The 8,493-nt window shown below is 40.1% G+C and overlaps 1 pseudogene; it reads right to left on the bottom strand.

The window, feature by feature from the left end:
• Positions 1-829: 829 nt before the first annotated feature.
• Positions 830-7,606, bottom strand: LOC147428915 (uncharacterized; annotated as a pseudogene).
• Positions 7,607-8,493: the final 887 nt, after the last annotated feature.

Below are 8,493 nucleotides of genomic sequence, written 5' to 3'. Positions count from 1 at the left end.
TATATCTCCTCTCACGAAAAACAAAGCAAAACAAACATAGTACTTTAAAAAAAAATTGGACATAGTTTCCCTTGTATATGAAGCACTATTTCAAAAATAACCATAAACCTTCACGGCACCTCACATGAGGATTTTAAATCTTAACCAAATCTATCAAAACAGTACATACTACTTATCCACAATCCAAAATATTAGAACATCAGTATTTGTGGTATTATCACCGCTTGAAAAAATAATAAAAATGGCCATAACCATTATGCCTCCTCTCACAAAAAACAAAGCAAAACAAACATAGTACTTTTAAAAAAAATTGGACATAGTTTCCCTTGTACATGAAGCAATATTTCAAAAATAATCATAAGCCTTCATGGCACCTCACATGAGGATTTTAAACCTTAACCAAATCCATCAAAACAGTACATACTTATCCACAATCCAAAATATTAGAACATCAACTGTTAAAAGTTTCCATCGTGATATAACGAGATTCTTATGAACACAACAAGACATGAATTTGAATTTCAACATCCACCAATGTTATAAATCCATTGTTCTTATGATGACTCGCACTCATCATCGATGAATACGTTATGTCTCTGATACCTCTCAGGGATGCAAGAATTGTACCGCGTATCTGCTGCCATGGTTCTAGCCATCTGCTCTGCGTAGACTGGCAATGCACTTCCATTTTAAAAAAAAAGATTGTGAAGTTAAACACCAAACAAGTAATAGAGGCAGTATCGATGATCAATAAATACCAGCACTAATACAAAAATAGTGACAAAAAAGATGAGAGCAATGTCAATGTCAAAAGTAAGAGGGGCCCTCACTAGTCGTCAAAGGGATTGACACGGGATGGCATGTCACTCTTATCATCAATATTTAAAGAGGTGGACGCCTCCTCTCTGCCCCGCTTTCTAGGGCGAAGCAACGGTAACACATATCCTGAAATCAGTGGCTCATCAATGTCGACTGCAACACATGCTCGTCCTGAAGCCAAGCAAGCTACTAGTACAGGGGTTGTGCCACATCCAAGCTCCAAACAAATACCTCCTCGTCGGCAAAGCAGCTCCACAAAACATGCAATGAAAGAATGACTCCGTTGCAGTCCTCCTCGCAATGGCTCACCTGATAATGATCTAGCCTGAGAAAGTTCCGGAAGGTGATGCACCATAAAAGAATCCGAAGAGTGCATACCAAGACGGGATAACAAGGTAGTTCTTTTTGATACAAAGAAAGGTGGACGCATACCCACTCTATGAATCATAAATAGCATAGAGCAATTACACTGCAAAACAAGACACACGATTAGAGCAAACAACAAGACAAAGTGCTGAAATATTGATGTAAACACAAATGTATCACCTCCACACGACCACCAAAACTCTCCACATAACAATATGCTCCATGATGGAGCACTACAATGCGTCGATGAACCACCATCTCCGAAGCACGAGAAAATCTCTCCACCCAGCCAACGGCCTCTCCTGTTATTTTAACTAAATATCAATGATAAATACCACAAATATTACAATTTTTTTGCATGACTATAAACAAGATAGACCTGCCAAAGAAACCATGATCAACAGCCATCCAGAATCCGCCAATGTAGAGAATGCCAAATGAACACCAGCACATACATGATTCTTAGTGCAAATGTCCCAACGAGGTGAAGTAGAGGAGCCTAAGAGGGACCCACCAAATGGAAGATCTAAGAAAATCAAATCTGCAGCCCGTGAAATTGATTTCGTGCCGCGGCTATACAAGATAGAGTCAGAGCGTGCCCGCACGAGATGCTCGTGTACACAGACCCATGCTAGATTACGGATCCCCGCCCTATAGTCTACAGCAATGGCAATGTAGTCCCCAACAATAGCCATGCATCGAGTATCCATAGAACTAGAGAGACAATGAGATGTAGACTCCATAATATAAACAAAAGAGATACTCCTTCGAGCCACGATTGTGCCAGGAGAAACTCATACAATACAGTGAGGTTTAATAAGCCATGCATCAACCACGTGGAAGGAAAGCATTAACAAATGTTTTGTAGTTTACCTGGAGGTGGCTCCACCTCCTCGTCAATGATCTAATCCACAACCCTCTCCTTTTCCTTTTGTGAGTTGCGCATTGCTAAAATAGATAACTTCAAATCAGAGCACTGTAACTTTTAGATAGGTAAATATGAGCATGATCAAACATACCTGCACGACTCTCTTCTACTATTTCTACTAGAGGAACCTTCATCGCATCATCCTTCGATATCATCTCTTGTAGCTCTCTTTCACGTCCAAGAACATGGCCCTTCTCCATATCTATCCACCATGGACAATTATCTATCTCCCAAGGAGTCAATGTGTGCATAGTAGAGGGATACATGCTTGTGTCTTGGATCGCTAGCTGAGTCCACTGTCTAGCCAGAAAGGGCATGGCAGGCAAGACACTCTTGGTAACCAAGAACATGAAGAATCGACAAAGGTCAATTAGGTGACACGAATGTAAGAAACAATAACAACGAATATTATATATCTAAGTCAGTTAGTGATTCACCTGAAAGCCAAACGTTGTGCTGCCATTCTCAATGTATCCACCTTCTTTAATGCCTGCTTATCGATATCCTTATTCTTCACTCCAAGAGACACCTCTATTGGAAATAGATAGGGCCTCGCCTCAAATTTAATTTCTTCAAAGTAGAATGCAAGAGTGCAGTCATGATGCAAAGGCACCCCGCCTGGCACATCCAAAAGATATGACACAATCTGAAATTCCCTCTGAAAAACCCGAGCCAAAAAAACCCTCTCTACGAAGCCAACTACATTCCCAAATAAAAAGAGGAGACAAAGTTATACCTATAATATATAAAGGCATGATATATTTAGTACTTTTATCTTAGCTGTACTTACATGCGAAAGACGTGATCTCCCTTTTTCAAACCATATGCACTCCTTGTAATCTTGTCTGCTTCCAATAATGAAACCCAATGAATCTTGTTTTGCACAGGGGCGTCTTGAAGTGCTATTAAGTTCAGCTTCTCCAACGTAGCCCAACTATCAAGACCCCATTTCAAAGACAAAACTCTTGCTAGCCAATCAGTCCCAATATTGGGATCAACAATGTTAAGCAACTGAAAAATTTAATATTGCATATGACAAGTACTTTAGTAACTTTTTGCACGTTTTTCTCAAGATAATGCCATGAATTCATGTTATCTACATACCTTTCCAATTCGATCCTGATATTTGAGAGTAATCTCCTCACAAATTCTCTCTTCTTCTTTCTGATGCTCTTCCACAGACAAGCTTTGTTTGATAAGAGCAACTCGCTTTTCTTTTTCTTTTGTCATTTGAATCTAAAATTAAATATACGTTAACAAGCTTTAACCTTGAAGTATCTTCTAAAACCGTACTATTAGAAGACAAATAAGGTAAGGATGAAAAATGCTTATTTATTGTTAATAAAGAAGCTAAGGACTTATCCCAGCTGACGACTGAATCCGAATATTATGGTTTACATAGGAAAGATTAAGCTTTCTGTTTTAGGATCTCTATAAGCAGAGCGATCTTGAAGGCCCACAGTAAAATCATTTAAATGAGAGTAAAAATCATTTAGTCTGACACATACGTCATAGACCAATCTACCAAGGTACCGTCGCGTAAGTGGATACCAAGGCTCTGTACCTTTGGCATTCTTCTTCCGTACAGCGGCAATAAGTTTTTGATCTCTATCTGGCAAACCCTTTAGATACATTTCATGGTCCGCTGTACAAATATGTGTTGTATTAACAATCTCATCACGAAGATGAGTGACAACAAGAGCATGAGTGTTCATGTTGCATTGAAAGACCAAAAAACCATTTGATACTCACATTCAAGTGTTAGCAAAGATAGAAGAAACATCAACACTTACAAGTTCATTGGTTGTAAACTACTTAGCAAGACAATCTCTAGAACCTTAGTGGGATCTATAATGGTGCATAGGACTCGACAGTGTTTCTCCTTTGAAGTGGAGAACTTCTCTTTTATCGCTTCCCTCCAAGCCACGGTGCGATGATTCCCTTCCCAAACATAGAACATGTGATTTGTGAGATCTTGAAACTTTCTTTGTTTTTTTTAACTTGGCTTCAAATTCTACATTGATTTCATTCCAAAGAGGATCCCATGTAGCCTTTATCTCATCTAGAACATTCACAAAGTCAAACTTCAAACAACCTTCACAGCACGTGGACATCAATACAAAAATGAAAAGTGTGAACACATACCATTCACAAAACTCTCCTCTCTTTTGCATGTTACCAAAGAGACAATAAATGCTCCTTTCTCTGGCATATAACCTTCTTTTGCAAAGGCTGCCTTCAATCCACTGAGATCATCTCTCAAACCTCTCACTCTCGTATATGGAATCAATCTACATAAAGGAATGGAGGGACAATCGAAGCAACTAAAAACACGTGTGGTTTCAAGAATGTCTGCACCTCTATGCATAAAGATATTTTTCTCATCTTCCATCTCAGACGCTGCGGTAACCTCATTCATTATCTCCCATGGAACAATCTGTAAACCATTCTCCTCGGGGGCTAAAGTATCATCAACTTCGTGTAGAGAGCTCTGTCCCATTTCCATGGAAAGACCCTCCTCACCTTGTGTCTCAATTTCCTCTATCATGTCGATAGCTCAGACTGAAGATACTTGATCACTAGCATCTACCTGGCCATAAAGAGAAGAATTGTTACTATTACTCCTTCCCCTTCGTGATCTTCCACGCGGTTTCGGGTTGTTTCAACATCAACAAAAAACATGGAGACAATAATTTTACAAAAGAGTCAAATTATATATGGCACCATATTGAAATAAAACACAATAGAAATCTTTAAAAAAATTGGACAGAGCTACCTTTGTACATAGAGCATTATTTCAAAAAATACTATAGCCCATAATGGCTTCTCACTTGAAAAATTTTGATCTTTAAAATTCTTTCATAAACATAATTTATGAAGCAAAAAATTTAGTACAAATATCATAAGACAATGCATATGTAAATAAAGTAAATGGTTTATATGTGTTTTGGCTATTGTTTTATTTGTCAGAGAGATAGTACTCACACTGTAATGGAATTTGCCTATTCAATTTGAGAATAGCGGAATTTAATGAGAGTACTTTCAAGAAATGATTTTGTGAGCATAGCGGGTAGACATAATTGAAGATAGCAACATAATCATAGCAATTAGTTAACTTGGCATAGACAATACTTTTGCAAGAGAGAGAATTTAGAGAACATGACAACAGTTGAGGACCGGATTTATGTGGAGCCGGTCCCCCCTCCAATAGGCATTTGTATTATGATTTCTCTCATAAAGAGAGACTTGTTACAATACATTCTTTGTGTTCCTTGTGACCTAGGTGAATCAATGAAGATGGAAAGCTTCATGTATCACCATCATAGCATAACCTAAACTTGAAGAAAGCTTTAACTATACCAAGCCTCAGTCCCAAGACCTCAAACACCTTCGAAGGTGGAGAGAGCTAGCAGGGAATGAGGGTAGGGAAGAGGAAGAAGAAACATTTCATACGAGAAAGAGCTAGTTCCTCACTTATCATAACTCTTGTGCTAGCATACATAATAGCATAGTAATGAAGAAGAAATAGATGGCAAGCTCAAGCATTGAAGCATGGCTCTTGGATGGATTTGCACTCCATAACCAAGAGTGTTGGTGTAGGCTCTCAACCTCTATTTGCTTGGGGAAGGAGAGGGAGCTCTTGAACTTTGCATAGTACACAATGAGAGTGTTTGTGAGTGTGTGTGGGTGAGTATACCCCCTAAGCACCCCCCTAGCTTTCTTGGGTCGACCCCCCCTTGTAGCTCATGCTTGAAGCTCATTGGACCCCTCCAAGCCTAGCCAATCACAAGCAAGATCCATTAGAAGCAACAGGGGTAGCCTGGGGACAAGTGTCCCCCTTTTCCCTTTGAGAGAGAGAGGACTTGATAAATGCAAAAACAATTAGATAATTCAAGTAATTTATCATTGGACCCCTTTGAAGCCTAGCCAATAGGCTTCAAGAAACACACGAAGGTAACATGGGTAGGGACCTGACATGTGTCCTTGCTGCCTCTTCAAGCTGGGGCTTCCCTTGGGAGTTTGAGTGTGTGTTCTCTCTCTAATCCCTAGGAAAAGGGCTCGCCTCCCCTCTTGTAGGGATGCTTTTGACTTTAGGAGCTCAAGCACCTTAGTCATCAAGCATGACAAAGCACTTGGACTAGGGGGTATTCCCACAAGCATCTCAGGCAAGCATGTCAAGGCACCTCAAGCACCTTAATCAAGCGGCAAGTCAAGCACCTCAAGCACCTTAATCAAGCACCTCAAGCAGGGCAAAAACCTCAAGCACGACAAGCACCTCAAGCAGGTCAAGCACCTCGAGCTTGGGCCGGGTTCCCACCTCAAGCTCAGCCCTAGCTTACCTAAGGTCAAAGGACTTTTACACACATTATTGGAGGTCTTCAATGAAGCTAACCCTAAGGTATTATGCTCCATTGGTTAGCCTTGATCTTGATAGACCATCTCCCATTTGGGCCCCTTTACTATTGGCCCCGTGTTGAGATAGATCTATAAGCACATATCTATATCTTAACACTTGTTCCCATTTATTCTCCCACATTAAGTGATCAATTTAATATGAGAAAATCATTTGGGTTGGTTAGATATTAGATTTTATGACACACGCACATATACTAGTAGTCATCATAGTGTATACACCCTCTTCACATTTGTGAGACAAGTACTAGTTATAGTAAAAGATCAAATATTGTTTCTATGCCAATTAGAGTGTTTCTATGCCATCAAAAAGATGTAATTATTCAAGTGCTAAAATATGCTAACAAGGCCTTAAGAGTGCAAATGATCAATGCCCTAGCATTTGCCAAACATCACAAACCAACGAAGATCCATGACAAAGCTGTTTACAATGGACTGTTTACAGTATCTAGGCCCCTCATAATGCATTGAAAACGTGTTATTTAAAATGGGTAGCATTTGAACAAATGCATCACAAAAACGTGCTAACAAACCACCTAATTAGCCGGGGTCTCCATACATCAAATGCATGCAAAGGTCATACTGCATGCTTTAGAACCAATTGATATTAAATTGAGCAATATCCCCATTCAAAGCCAAGCTAATATAGAAGGGAAATGTTAAGCTAAGTTCAGGATGCATTAAGCTCGGAATTTACTCATCACTTTCAAAGCAAAGAATTTTCATGACCAAAGTTTGCATTGAGCATCATTGAGTACCTTGTAGGTGGACGACCCCTTCGAGTCAACGCGGAATTTCGACCAGTCATTGTAATTCGTGTTCTCTATCACACCTCTCAAAGCCCTTTCTAAAGCCGAAAATTGGACTTGTCGCTACCTGAACCACCGCGCGTCGGCGCGCGCTCCTACGGCTACTTGAACTAGCCTGCGCTGAACCAGTCTGTGCCTAACTAAACGCTGACCTGCCTGAACCAGGTTGCGCCTAAACCAGCCTGAGTGAACCGGCTGAAAACGGACCTGCCTCACCTGCCTGCCTTAACCCGCTGAATCGGACCTGCCTGAATCGGCTGAAATCAGACATGACTGACCTGCTGAAACGGCTGAACCGGACCTGCTGAACCGACTGAACAGGACGTGCCTGACGTGGCTGAACCGGCTGAAATCGGCAGCAGCTCGTTCGCTTTGTACTTGCCTGAACTACCGCGCGCCGGCGTGTGCTCCTACGGGTAGGTTGGTATGGCTCCTCACACGCACGAGCAACAGAGCAAACCAAGCACACACGCAGAAGGGAAAACCTCCATGCAGGCACGTAATAGAGTAAACTCAGAGAGGGTCGCGTTTCACAGAGGCTCAATTATTAAATTTTTAAAAGATTTTGGCCTAAGTCAAGTTACTTAGAGGGGGAATTTTACAAGATTTTAGGGAAAATTACCAAAATACCCCTCTTCTTTGTGGAAATTCCCAAAATACCCCTCAAATTTCAAAAATTCCCATAGTACCCCCATAATTTGTCATAAATTCTCAAAATGCGCTTCAAATTACTCATTATTCCTTGGAGATGTAGGCTTTGGAGATGAATTCCTTCATTATTTTTTCGGGAGGTAATTTGCAAAAAATTACATGCTAAGCACTTAAAAACCGATCTCAATTGTCAAACAAGAATAAAGATTAGAAAATCTTGAAGATCCAATGAAAATAGATACAGGGCTATTTTGGGAATTTTTGAAATTTGAGAGGTATATTGGGAATTTCCACAAATTAGAGGGGTATTTTGGTAATTTTTCTTCGATTTTACAGATTTTTACTCATTGACAAGATTTTATTCAATTTTTTAGATTTTGAACCGGATTTGCTTAACGTTTCGGTGATCATGTTTTATGAATGCAAGCCGTCTGCACCGCTTTTTGGAGAATGACGCCCAAAATAACGACTACCATCTGTAGCTGATGTTATTTTTCAGTTTAGACT

Source organism: Adiantum capillus-veneris, chromosome 22, assembly GCF_014529385.1.
Source record: "Adiantum capillus-veneris isolate H3 chromosome 22, ASM1452938v2, whole genome shotgun sequence".
NCBI lineage: Eukaryota > Viridiplantae > Streptophyta > Polypodiopsida > Polypodiales > Pteridaceae > Adiantum > Adiantum capillus-veneris.
The sequence above is the reverse complement of the archived record's forward strand: the minus strand, read 5'-3'. Positions and strand labels throughout refer to the sequence as shown.